Here is a 14,242-nt window from a genome sequence, read left to right as displayed (position 1 = left end):
CGGCGCCTGTGGCTCAGTGAGTAGGGTGCCAGCCCCATATACCGAGGGTGGCGGGTTCGAACCCAGCCCCGGTCAAACTGCAACAAAAAAATAGCTGGGCGTTGTGACAGGTGCCTGTGGTCCCAGCTGCTCAGAAGGCTGAGGCAAGAGAATCGCCTAGGCCCAAGAGCTGGAGGTTACTGTGAGCTCTGACGCCACAGGACTCTACCAAGGGCAACAAAGTGAGACTCTTGTCTCTAAAAAATAAATAAATAAATAAATATAAATAAGCCTCATCTGATTTTACAATGTACTTTTTAGTAACATTACCAAATTTGCTCCTCACAATGTTATTGTGATGAAAGCAAGAAGGCAAGAACCAGAAGAGAATTTCTGAGAGCGTGGAGGGGGCAGAGGGAATGGTATCAGAAATGGAGGTAGGGATGGTTTCATATAATCAATTGATTATAGTTTCGACACAGTCAAATCTCTCTGCTTATGATAGTCTGTATTTGCAACCATTCCCCAGCACTAGCATCACCACCTCAGCTCCACCTGAGATTATCATGCACAACTTAGATCCTTCGAGTGGACAGTTTACAGTAGGCTCTTCACTCCTATGAGAATCTAATGCTGCTGCCAATGTGACAGAAGACTGAGCCCAGGCAGTGACTTCAACAATAGGGAGTAACTGTAAATACAGATAAAGGTTCAAATTGCCTACTGCTCACCTCCTACTTTGTGTCCCAGTTCCTAACTGGCCACAGACCAGTACTGGTCTGGGGGTTGGGGACCATAGTTATATGGATGATATGACTTTTTTAGCTTATCAGGACTCATTAGTGCCAGGGAACAACAGCATACCTTAGTCATCTGAACCAAGTTCTCTACTTACTATCAGCTACATCTTCATATTTCTATTTATTTATTTTTTATTTTTTTATTTTTTTTGGAGACAGAGTCCCATTACGTCGCCCTCGGCAAAGTGTGGTGGCATCACAGCTCACAGTAACCTCCAAGTCTTGGGCTTAAGTGACTCTCTTGCCTCCCAAGTAGTTGGGACTACAGGCACCTGCCACAACGCTCAGCTATCTTCATAACTTTATCTTTTTTTTTGAGACAAAGTCTCACTCTGTCACCCTGGTAGAGTGCCATGGTGTCATCACAGCTCAAGGCAACCTCAAACTCTTGGACTCCAGGGATCCTCTCATCTCAATTTTTCTTTTTCTTTCTTTCTTTTTTTTTTTTTGTAGAGACAGAGTCTCACTTTGTTGCCCTGGGTAGAGTGCCGTGGCATCACACAGCTCACAGCAACCTCCAACTCCTGGGCTTAGGCGATTTTCTGGCCTCAGCCTCCTGAGTAGCTGGGACTACAGGTGCCTGCCGCAACACCCGGCTATTTTTTGTTGCAGTTTGGCCGGGCTGGGTTTGAACCTGTCACCCTCAGTATATGAGGCCAGCACCCTACTCCCTGAGCCACAGCGCCACCCTTTTTTTTTTTTAAAGAGACAGAGTCTCACTTTATCACCCTTGGTAGAATGCCATGGCATCACAGCTCACAGCAACTTCCAACTCCTGGGCTTAGGCGATTCTCTTGCCTCAGCCTCTCGAGTAGCTGGGACTACAGGCGCCCGCCACAATGCCCGGCTAATTTTTTGGCTGTTTTGTTGCGGTTTGGTGGGGGCTGGGTTCGAACCCACCACCCTCAGTATATGGGGCAGGTGCCCTTACCCAATGAGCCACAGGCGCCACCCCAATCTTTCTATTTTTTAGTAGAGATGGGGTCTCGCTCTCGCTCAATCTGGTTTTGAACTCCTTAGCTCAGGCAATCCACCCACCTCAGCCACCCAGAGTGCTAGGGTTACAGGCACGAGCCACAGAACCCAGCGTTCTGTCCTTAAAGACCATAGTGTGGTTAACACAATTCTATTTGCAAAACCAAGTAATGCACTCACTGGATTCCAGTTTGGCAAAATGATTTTAGCATTGTACCTAACCTTCAAAGATCGACACAAGTATACTTCTCTTTCTAGACCCCACAGGCAATGCTAAATTATTGGAAGAAATTATAAACACAATACAGCATCCCAAATAACATTTCTCTTTTGAGGGTAGAAAGGAAGAAAAAAGCCCTTCAAGACCAGTTGAGTCTCAATGTGCCCTCCATTTCCACTTGCTAGGGCTCAGAAGTATTCAAAAAGGATGGCAAGGAGCAGTGGCAACAGGCTTCACATTGCCACAATTTAATCACAATTATTAAGTCGCAAATTGATCAAATGCCAGAAACCATACCTCAACTAATTCCCTTGCAAACAAAATAGGGAGCTATTTTATTTCAAAATGGAGTATAATAAAACTTAAAATAATTCAATATGAAACTTAATTTTTTTTTTCATTCCTAAATAAGAAACCAGACAATACTAAATCTTTCTGGAAGCCAGCCAGAGAACTGATGTGAGGAGAATAGGGAAAGCACTTGGCAGGTGTCTGAATACCCAAATCTGAAGGACAATGTTGTCCCCTTCTCTACCATTCTTAAATTTATACACTGGGTGTTGGGACACCTTAGCAATGGAGGATAAATCTGGGTAACAAACAGAAAAAAGAGAGAGGAGAAAGGAATGCCAAAAATAAATCTACACACCGGAAGTCAGATAATCAAAGAGGTCTCTTTGCCTAGTCATACATCCATCAATTATGCTATTCCCAGTCTGAACTCTCAACCCAAACATCTGAGCCAGGGCAGCAGGACTAAGATTTGTTTTATTTATCTGTCTCTCTCTCAAAACTGAAAGCAATGAGGGCAGGAATTGTGTCTTGTTTAATTTTTATGTTCTCCACAGAAGTACACTCAGTAGGTACTCCGAGCCCCTAGAATGAATGGTTGAGATTCAAGGATTGGAGGGCTGCTGAAATTCCAAACATAAACAACCATGTTAAAGCAGCCAGGTAACCTACTTAGCATGGTAACTCTACCAAAACTCTAATTTAAGTAAGGGTTGATTTTATAGACAGCGCCATTTCTCAGCATCACCTTACAACTAGTTATCTGCAAGAACAAATCCCGAAGTCTTAAAATGGTCTGTGGGCTATGCGCAGTGGCTCACACCTGTAATCCTAGAGACTAGCCAGAGCAAGAGTGAGACCCTATCTCTAAAAATAGCTGGGCATTGTGGTAGCCACCTGTAGTCCCAGCTACTGGGAATTTGAGAAAAGAGGATTGCTTGAGCCTAAGAGTTTGAGGTTGCCATGAACTATGATTCCAGAGTACTCTACAGAGGACAACAAAGACTGTCTCAGAACAAAAACAAAAAGGTGCATGGAAGCAGGAAACATTTCATTTCTCACTATAGTATGATCATACTTTCACAAAGAACACCCAAATATAGATAAAGATCAGTTATGGAAATGATCCTTTTAAATCTATGACTTTCACAAGCACAAAGAACTACAAAGAAAACTACACAAACAGGATCAACAGATACCAGGCAAATGGTACCTTTAACATAAAGCTTATTAAAAAGCTGAATACCAGATAAATGCCCCTGGAATGAAGAAAAACACGGCTAACACATTAAACTTCTAAACCTGGCCTTCTAAAAGAGAATACTTACTTGGAACACAGCATTTATATTACTTGATATATAAACACAAATATTCAATCTCTACACATGGCATTTCAAGGGCCAGGTAACCTCAAAAAGGATATCTACCTCATCAAGCTAAAACTCCAAGGAAACAGGGTTTGTGATCTAGTATTTTCCCCTCTTTTTTGAGACAGTCTCACTTCGTCACCCTTGGTAAAGTGCCATGGCATCATAGATCACAGCAACCTCAAACCAAGCTCAAGTGCCTCAGCCTCCCAAGTAGCTAGGACTACAGGCACCCACCACAACGCACAGCTATTTTTAGAGATGGGGTCTTGCTCTGGCTCAGACTGGTCTCACACCTGTGAGCTCAGGCAATCCACCCACCTCGACCTCCCAAATACTAGGATTACAGGCATGAGCCACCATGCTCGGCTTGTAATCTAGTATTTCCACTCCTACTACTGTGTAAGACTTCTAAACTATTTTTTTATTTTCCCTTTACTATGTGATCTTTGCAGGGCGCCGGCCCCATATACCGAGGGTGGCGGGTTCAAACCTGGCCCTGGCCAAAACTGCAACAAAAACAAACAAAAAAAAAAAAAACAGAAACTATGTGATCTTTGAACAATTTGCTATACTAAATATAATTTTGTATAATCAAGCTAAAACTCCAGGGAAACAGGGTTTGTGATCCTTTGGAGTCTTAGACTCCAAAGTTTGTCCCATGGGATTACATCTCCAGACTCCAAAGTTTGTCCCATGGGATTACATCTCCAAGTTTATAATAAAATTTAGCAATTTGATAAATTCATCTCATAAGCAATTTTTCAGCAATATCCATCTGTTTATGTACTGAAAGATATCCTTTTTTATTTTTGAGACAGACTTTTAGTAAGTCGCCCTTCGTAGAGTGCCGTGGCATCACAACTCATAGCAACCTCAAACTCTTGGGCTTAAGCGATTCTCTTGCCTCAGCCTCCCAAGTAGCTAAGACTACAGGCGTCTACCACAACGCCCAGCTATTTTTTGCTTGTAAGTTGTCATTGCTGTTTGGCAGTCCTGGGCTGGATTCGAACCCACCAGCTCCGGTGTACGTGGCTGGCACCCTAGCCACTGAGCTACAGGCTCCAAGCCTGAAAGCTATCCTTTGTGAACTAGGATTTAACCCTCTGAAATAACTCAATGGGCTAGCAAAACCCTTTCTCCTTCTAGAAATAAATTCTTACTTAAGCCACTGTCATAAAACTGTGATGAGGCAGAAATAACATTCATAATTATCTAGTCCATCTTCCCCCCTTATTTTAGACAGGAAGACAGATCCCAGAAAATATTAGTGAATTACAATAAAGTAGGTTTGAAAAGCATCAAAAGCTCACTAAATGCTATTTCCCCCACTGGAACTTACTGGGTGTGCTCAGAGGATAGCAAGATGTGTGTTTTAGTAAGTAAAGCACTCCCAATGCTCATGTGCCCTCTAGGAAACCTGACTATTCAGCCACCACAGCCCATCCCTGCCCCAGCACAGAGAACAGGAGGCAGTGGACAGCTTGAATAGATCTTCTAACGATAAAGACCAGAGGCCAGGGACAATATCCCATCCTTCTTCCCAGGAGGTACACAGCACATTTATTACCATGAATACCATTATGAAATAATGAAATAAAATTATGAAATAGAAGAACACGCCTGTGGCTCAGTGGGTAGGGCACCGGCACCATATACCGAGGGTGGCAGGTTCAAACCTGGCCCTGGCCAAACTGCAAAAAAAAATTAATAGAAGAAGACACTAACACTGAGGAAACAGGGGAAGGGCTACGGAAACAGTCAGAAAAGATAACAGTGATACTTGAGTAGATACCTGTTTCTATTTATTCATTAAAAGTAGGTGTAGTGAGTAGAGAAGCGACTTCCAATCACTTTTCTGTCTTGACCTCTCCCCTTCACTCTGGGCCTTTACAGAATTTCAGGGACCTTCCACATTATTTTATGAAAAAGGGCCAGAGAAGTAAAATGATCCTCAGGCTAATAACTAGACTTCCAATTTATCCCACTGCCCAGTATCTCAAGGCCTAAGGGTCTGTGAGCTACACCCTGAGCATAGAACTAAAACTTTCCTTACAGTATCCAGGGGGATGCCACAGGATAAGCAGACTGACATTACTTTCATTTTCTCCCCACCAGTTAGACATTTTATACACAAAGCTAAAATTGAACAAAACCAGGTTTTTACACTCACATGAAAACCCTCTTGCTATCTCCACCCTACCCCTTCTACTACAACATGTTATTGCTAGAAGGGACCCTGGAGGTCATCTAGTCATTATTTAGATAAACCTAAATATGTGTCACCTGACAAAAAGATTGGTGCAGAGTAGGGTCTCCTGACTCTTAGCCCCAATAAAAATCCCTCCTGATACCTTCCTATCCTGTCCCTCCCTGCTACCCCATCCCACCCTCTCCCTATTTCACCATGTATCTAAGGCACTGAGATCTCCCTCCTTCTGAAAGGTGAGCTTCTCAGGCTATGTTATATTCATTTTGTTTTCCCAGCACCCAGCAGAGAGTAAACAGAGAAGAGACTTAAAGAGGAACATGGGGGCGGCGCCTGTGGCTCAGTGAGTAGGGCGCCAGCCCCATATGCCGAGGGTGGCGGGTTCAAACCCAGCCCCGGCCAAACTGCAACCAAAAAATGGCCGGGCGTTGTGGCGGGCGCCTGTGGTCCCAGCTGCTCGGGAGGCTGAGGCAAGAGAATCGCGTAAGCCCAAGAGTTAAGAGGTTGCTGTGAGCCGTGTGACGCCACGGCACTCTGCCCGAGGGCGGTACAGTGAGACTCTGTCTCTACAAAAAAAAAAAAAAAAAAAGAGGAACATGGGCGGTGCCTGTGGCTCACAGAGTAAGGCGCCGGCCTCATATACCAGGGGTGGCGGGTTCGAGCCTGGCCCCAGCCAAAATTGCAGAAAAAAAAAAGAGGGACATGCTAGTACATGGAAAGAACAGCGCCAAAGGCACTGCCTGGAGAAAATATAAGCTCTTCTTGGCTTCCCATAAGCAGGATAGGATGTAATCTATTTCCTTCTTTCCAATACTAGGGTTTGTATCGCCCAATTTAGCCAGGAATGGTGACCAGATTTGTTGTGCCATACTATTATTCACTTCCCTCCAGATCCGATACAAAGAATCAGGATCCATAACTAGAAGTTAATGTAAGACTTTGTATGAGAAGACCTCCTCCCTCCCTTATGTGCTGCTGCTTCTCCTGTGTCCCCATCTCATTAGCACCCTCATCTAAACAATTGCACGCAGTTCAGCGCCTGTAGCTTAAGCAGCTAGGGCGCCAACCAAATACATCAGAGCTGGTGGGTTTGAATCCAGCCGGTGCCTGCCAAACAATGATGACAACTACAACCAAAAATAAATAGCCGGTTGCTGTGAGCTGTGACACCACAGTACTCTACTGAGGGCGACAAAGTGAGACCATCTCAAAAAAATAAAAAGTTTAACACACTGACCTCACTGGTAACGCTGGTTTGAACTATTAAACGTAAGCCAAGGTTGGGCTATCAGATTTTTAAGGAGAGCACAACATGACCATACACATGAACATGTATTTGTTACTCTACAATCCATTTCTAGAACAACCCCTTCTCCAATCCCTTTAGTATCAAAACAAAATTCCAACCACCTTTCAGAAACATAAACACTCTCCTCCTAAATAGACACAATTAACAGTCAAATCAAAGGGATTTTGAAAGACTAAATATAGCATCTAACTCCATCTTAACCACTTCTCAGCAGTGAGGATCCATAAACACCTTCTAGGAACCCAAAAACTAATCCCTCTGTGTGCTGTTATGGAAAGGGGAGGGAGGCATTTCATAAAGGTAATCCACTTAATTGTCCCCCGAGTAGTTTTGATCCAAGTTGCTGTCCCAGCACTGTCACTCCTGACCACTGCAGTCCCATACTCCCAAACCCCAGATGTTAAGTGCAAACAAGGTAAAAGCAGACACTTCTCTGACATCTATATCAAGGATATGAGGTCTCTTCTGAAGATAAAGAGAGCACCAGCAGAGATCCAAAAAAAGACTGCAGTGATAAGGAACTTCAATCCATAGGAGACAAGGTGTTTAGAGAAAGGTCCAAACAGAGTTATAAACACCAGGCCTCAGTTCCTGCTCTGGCATTGCAGGACACACCCCTGCTGAGATTAAGGAAGGCGTTAACTGTGTGACAGCTTTGCCAGTCACAAAGGGACAAATATTGTATGATTCCTCTGAGATTCCTGAAATAGTCAAATTCACAGACTTAAAGTAGATGGTGGTTGCCAGAGGTTGGGGAGAAAAGGGAATGGGGAGTTAGTGTGTTAATGAGTACAGAGTTTTAGTTGAGGAAGATGTAATAAAAAGTTCTGGAGATGGATGGTGGTTATGATCGCGCAACAAGGCCAGGAGTGGTGGCTCATGCCTATAATTCTCGCACTCTGGGAGGCCAAGGCAGGTGGATTTCCTGAGCTCACAGGTTGGAGAGTAGCCTGAGCCAGAATCAGATCTTGTCTCTAAAAAAAAAAAAAAACAGCCAGAGGGGCGGTGCCTGTGGCTCAGTGAGTAGGGCGCCGGCCCCATATGCCAAGGGTGGAGGGTTCAAACCCAGCCCCAGCCAAACTGCAACAACAAAAAAAATAGCCGGTCGTTGTGGTGGGCACCTGTAGTCTCAGCTGCTCGGGAGGCTGAGGCAAGAGAATTGCGTAAGCCCAAGAGTCAGAGGTTGCTGTGAGCCGTGTGACCCCACGGCACTCTGCCCGAGGGCAGTACAGTGAGACTCTGAAAACAGCCAGAGGCGGTGCCTATGGCTCAGTGGGTAGGGTGCCAGCCCCATATTCCAAGGATAGCGGGTTCAAACCCAGCCCCGGCCAAACTGCAACAAAAAATAGCCGGGCATTGCAGCAGGCATCTGTAGTCCCAGCTACTCAGGAGGCTAAGGCAAGAGAATCTCCTAAGCCCAGAAGTTGGAGGTTGCTGTGAGCTATAACATAACAGCACTCTACAGAGGGCGATAAAGTGAGACTCTGTCTCTAAAAAATAAAATAAAATAAAATATAAAAAAATAGCCAGGTATTGTGACGGGCGCCTATAGTCCCAGCTACTTGGGAAGCTGAGGCAAGAGAATCGCTTGAGCCCAAGACTTTGAGGTTGCTGTGAGTTATGACACCATGGCACTCATGGTGACAAAGTGAGACTGTAGCAAAAAAATATATATATATATATACACACACAACGTGAATGTACTTAATATTACTGTATATTTAAATGTAGTTAAAGTGGTAAATTTTATGTTATGTATATTTCACAATTTTTTTGTGTGTGTGTGTAGAGACAGAGTCTTACTTTATCACCCTCAGGAGAATGCTATGATGTCACACAGCTCACAGCAACCTCCAACTCCCGGGCTCAGGCGATTCTCTTGCCTCAGCCTCCCAACTCACTGGGCCTACAGGTACCCACCACAATGCCCAGCTATTTTTTTGTTGCAGTTTGGCCGGGGCCGGGTTTGAACCTGCCACCCTCAGTATATGGGGCTGGCGCCCTACCCACTTAGCCACAGGCACCGCCCTTTACCACAATTTTTTTAAAAAGCATGACAGCTTTAAAATTACACTGCAGTTAATCCTGGCTTGGCCACTTACCAGCTACATGACTCTGAGCAAATCGTGTAACTTCTCTAAGCCTGTTTTCTTCTCCTGTAAAACAGGAATAACAGTGCCTAATTCATAGGTTGCACTGAGGATTAAATGAAATACTCCACAGAATGACCTTAGTTTGGTGACTTGCACATGTTAAGTACTTTAAAAATGTTAACTGTTATTACTACTAACAGCAAACCATTTTCATAGCCATTTTCTCATAATCCCTACAACAACCCTGTGAGCATTTATAGCAAGGAAATTTGAAGATCAGTGAGCTACAATGAGTGGCTCAGTTTCTGATGTCAAGTCAAATCCTCTGCCCATGAGAGATGCTGTGTCCTTACTATTTGTTAATTCTGAAATGAGGCAATTGCCCTAACCTTGCTTCATTCCCTTATAGTAAGTAAAAAGGAGGCATAATCCAAGTTCTGCAAATTCCCTCACAGAAATGAGTTAGAAATGAAATCAGATAATGGATACAAAGAGTGAGTAAATAAATAAAAGATAAATTGGAATTTTTTTAAAATGTAAAGCAAAACTGGAAACTTAGGAGAAATGTAAACACCTGTGCACTAAAACCCTGTCTCCTTGTAATACTAAACATGAGCCCCACAACTTCCTTGGGATTTCTAATTAGGATTCCTGATTTTAAAGCCTGAATAAGTGGTTAGTGCCCTTTTTTACAAGGTGGCAAGGTAGGAGAGAAATAAAAATATTACTGGACTGAGAATTCTAGTGCTGATTCTGTCACTAGGCAGTCTATGAATTAGACAACTTACTTCCCCTTTTCAAGGTTCAGTTAATAGAGAAAGGGGGAAAGGCAGATATGAAAGTTGGACTAGATGGTTCTGTAAGATGCCTCCAGCTCCTACATGCCATGACTCCTAAATGCAAATCTTTGTTTGAATCCACAAACACTTGGAGGGGTGAGTTTCTCTCCTTCCCCCACTCAAAAGAACTAATGCAGGCTCCGTGCCCGCAGCCCAGTGATTAGGGCGCCAGCCACATACACAGGGGCTGGTGGGTTTAAACCCAGCCCGGGCTTGCTAAACAATGACAACTACAACAAAAAAACAGCTGGGCATTGTGGTGGGCACCTGTAGTTCCAGCTACTTGGGAGGCGGAGGCAAGACAATCCCTTAAGCCCAAGAGTTAGAGATTGCTGTGAGCTATGATGCCATGGTACTTTACCAAGGGCAACATAGGAAGACTGTCTCAAAAGAAAAAAAAAAAGTGGTGTGGTGCCTGTGGCTCAATGGGTAGAGCACCGGCCCAATATACCAAAGGTGGCGGGTTCAAACCCAGCCCTGGCCAAACAGAAAAGAAAAAAAAAAAAAAAAAAAACTAATGCAAACATCAGGAACTTTTCTTTTTTTTTTTGAGACCAGAGTGTCTTTTTGTTGCCCTGAGTAAACTGCTGTGGCATCATCATACCTCACAGCAACCTCGAACTCCGAGGCTCAGGCTAATCCTCTTGCCTCTGCTTCCCAAGTAGCTAAGACTACAGGTGCCTGCCGTGGCTAGTTTTTTCTGTTTTTTTAGGACAGACAGGGTCTCTGCTCTTGCTCTGGCTAGTCTCTGAACTCCTGAGTCAAGCAATCCACCTGCAATGGCCTCCCAGAGGGCTGGGATTACAGGCCTGAGCCACTGCACCTGGCCAGGAACCTTCTTCAGACCTGGCCCATAAACTCCTTTGCCTGGTTTTAAGGCGGGGCGGGACCTGACGGAAGGAGGGGCTGATCCCCCAAACCAGGATCATACACATTAGAAAAGTAGGCCTTCTCTGAAAACAGTAGAAATTAAACCCTATTTGAGAGCAGAGCTGAACTAGATGACTTGAGCTACCCACCTCTTCAAACTAAAATCAATAAAGCTAAATAACAGAGAACATGCCAGGCTTGGGCAAAAAGAACATACCATAAACAAAGGATGGGCCTCCCTCTTTTATAATCTTAAGCCTTCATCCAGCCAAAACCCCAGGGAACTTAAGCTGTGCTTCAGATCTGGAATCCTTTCATCCAACAAGAAATTCATCCTAACCTCCCTTCTCTCAGTACTATGGTAACCTCAGAATGTGACTTCATCCATAATATAGCGGACAATGGCCCAGAACTCAGGGAAGAACCCCGAAGTTTTATCTCTAACTACACAACGGGACCCAAGGGTAAGTCAAAACCCCCTGTGCACTAAGAGATGATACACGCTCACATTAGAAGATAAATAACAGGTACTAACATTACTACTTTACACTTCTGTAGCCATTAACTGTGACTTGGAGCAAATTATTTAACCTCCTTGTGCTTTGATTTCTGCTTCCGTAAAGGGGGATGAGCCAAAAGGCCGTTATGAGCATTAAATGCAATAAGGTTAAGAAGTTCTAATTCTCATCAAACGTTACCTGTTCGTCTTAAACACTTCTCTCACATTAGTTTCCTCTCTAAATCCATTAACAGTCTGCGAGGCGAGTTTCTCTCCTTCACCCATTTCACAGAAAGCAAGCTAAGGTTCAGCCGCAAAGGGGTCTGCGTGAAGGACCCCAGCTCGAGGGCCTGTTGTTCCTCTCCGAGTCCCCAGGACCCGCAGAGGAGGGAGCGCGGGCTCAAGCCCGCAAGGAGGGGCAGGACCAGTTTCGCGCGCCTCCCGACACTCTCACCCCCGGCCCTGGCGGGAAATCCGGAAGATACCCCGGGCCGGGGCCCGAGCCAGGGCCAAGCCCGCCCGAGGCCTCCCACGCACGGCCTCCGCTCCCTCCTCCCCTCGCCCGGCAGGGCGGAGCACAAGCACAAAAGACTACAACTTCCGAGCGGGCGCGGGCCCACCCAGCCAACTCCTGGCCCCAGCGCCGCCAGCGGGGAGGAAGCGGGCGGCGAATGCCAGGGCGGTCCGGAGCTGCAGCCGGCGCGGATAAACCCGAACTGGCGACCCACGGCTGCGGGTCCGGGCGTGAAGAACAAGCAGGGGGAGAGGGGCCTGGAGTTAGTCCGGCTCCTGGGACTCCCAGAATGGCCGAAATAAGAGTTTCTAAAAATAGGCTGTGGCCCGCCCGAAGAAGTGGGCGAAGGAAAAAGCACACGGTACACCCCCTGCACCTCTACGAAAACGCCCGCGGCCCCCACTCACCCGCACTTAGAGGTCTGGAGAAAGCTGCTCGGCGCGGAAGGAGGCGGTGCCCCCGCACTTGGGGTCGAGAGGGAGTGCGGGAGAAGCAGCCCCGGCCGCGGCGTGAGGAGGCTGAGCACAAGCGCGGGAGTCGCCACCGCCGCTACCGCCCCCTCAGCTTCTCCCAGCTCTGCCGCCCCACGCCCGCGCCGATCGCGCGCCCAGCCGCACTGACAGCGGCGCGAGCTCCGCAGCCGCGAGCCCTTCCCTCGGCCGGCACCACAGAGGCGCGCGGATGTGGGGGCTTGCGAAGAGGCTTCCCTCCGCTCGGCCCCGCCCGCCACTGTGGCCCTGGCCTCGGGCTTTCCCTCCTCCTCTTCCCAGTCGGGAAGGACACGGTGACACTAGTACCAGGAGTCTGCAGCCCCGCCCTGACACAGCCGGACTCCCCAGGCGCACGGGTTTTCCCCACCCCCTCGGCCTGGCTTTGGAAAGGTCCAGAGCTTCGGCGGGGAAGGAAGGAAGGCGGGGGCGGGGCGGGGCCTGACGGGAGGAGGGGCTGAGATGGACGCCTGAGGGCGGGGCTAAGGCGGGAAAAGCTAGTCGTTTATAGCAGTTTGTAGCCAAAGGCGGGGCGGGGCCGTGAGGGTGGTGAAGCATTAGGGTGAGGGGCCAGACAGATAAGGAAGATCACCGAGGCCTCGGAGAACCAAGAGCAGGGCAGTGCAGGGGAGAGAGTGGGCTGTGGGCAGAGCTAAGTAAGGGACATGCCCTGAGGAGGAGTTAAGGATAGAGGGAAGCCAATGCAAGTCTGGAAAGAGGCAGAGCCTTCAAGAAGCGGAGAGGGTGAAGGCGGAGAAGCCCAGACCGGGGAACGTAGAAGTCAGCCTGAAGGAGGCGGGCCCGGAAGCAGAGCGGAGAGGCTGGGACTAAGGGTTGGCCACTCTGGAGAGGAGCCGGAAGCAGGTGTGCCCTAAAGGAGCACCGAGTGGGCGTGGCCTGAAGTTGGAGCTGAAATCCGTCGTCTGGACGCGGTGCCCGAGGGATCCCGAAGAGATGAGCTAGCTAGGAAGAAACACCAGGTCCTTTCGCTTTCAAGGAACCTGGCCACGTGGACGGGTTGAGGCGAGGCCGCGGTGAGAGTAGTCTGCGGAGGAGGCTGTACTGTCACACCCCAAAAACGTTAACTTTACCTTTATGGAGTGCAGATGTTTTATAATCTGATTCAGGTGGTGGTCCTCCCACCTAAATGTTTCTCTCACTTGAATCAAGAGTTTTAGCCTTTTCTCCCACCCCCACAACCTCCAGCGTTCAAGAAACACTCAGGGGGTCCTCCGAGACCCAAGAGGACAGGTGTCCTTCAGTCCTCAGCTATAGATTTTCCTGCAGGCTGAGAGCTGACAAAACAAATTCTCCATGCTTCATCTGACCTGTGATTTATATGTTTGATGTTGCCTCCCCAGAACCTAAGAGAAGGGTTCGTGAGAACGGAGCAGAATTTGAATTCAGAGTCCTGGCTTTGCCAGATCAGCAGTTACAAGGGCCCTTCTGTCATTTGACCTCTGTGCCTCCTTGAAAAGGAAGAAAAATTAGATGATGGGGTGGTGCCTGTGGCTCAGTGAGTAGGGCGCCGGCCCAATATACCGAGGGTGGCGGGTTCAAACCCAGCCCCGGCTGAACTGCAACCAAAAAATAGCCGGGCGTTGTGGTGGGCGCCTGTAGTCCCAGCTGCTCGGGAGGCTGAGGCAGGAGAATCGCTGAAGCCCAAGACCTAGAGGTTGCTGTGAGTCCTGTGACATCATGGCACTCTACAGAAGGCGGTAAAGTGAGACTTTGTCTCTACAAAAATTAATAAATAAAAGAAAAATTAGATGATGACCCTGAGAGCAAG

At 47.1% G+C, this 14,242-nt stretch overlaps 1 protein-coding gene across 9 annotated transcripts in view; it reads right to left on the bottom strand.

Annotated features, from left to right (window-relative positions):
* RALY (RALY heterogeneous nuclear ribonucleoprotein) overlaps positions 1–12,895 on the bottom strand; it is a 103,867-nt gene extending 90,972 nt beyond the window's left edge. For 2 of the 9 annotated variants that reach the window (XR_008376462.1, XM_053573643.1), the window contains exon 1: positions 12,373–12,892. The gene's annotated coding sequence lies outside the window, so the exon portion shown is untranslated. Of the gene's footprint in view, positions 1–9,252; positions 9,307–11,650; positions 11,865–12,372 lie in introns of those variants that run through there. The other 7 variants (XM_053573642.1, XM_053573645.1, XM_053573644.1 and 4 more) reach the window with 6 other exon arrangements.
* Between the last annotated feature and the right edge of the window lie 1,347 nt (positions 12,896–14,242).

Source organism: Nycticebus coucang, chromosome 21 (assembly GCF_027406575.1).
Source record: "Nycticebus coucang isolate mNycCou1 chromosome 21, mNycCou1.pri, whole genome shotgun sequence".
Lineage (NCBI taxonomy): Eukaryota > Metazoa > Chordata > Mammalia > Primates > Lorisidae > Nycticebus > Nycticebus coucang.
This window is presented reverse-complemented; position numbering and strand designations above follow the sequence as displayed.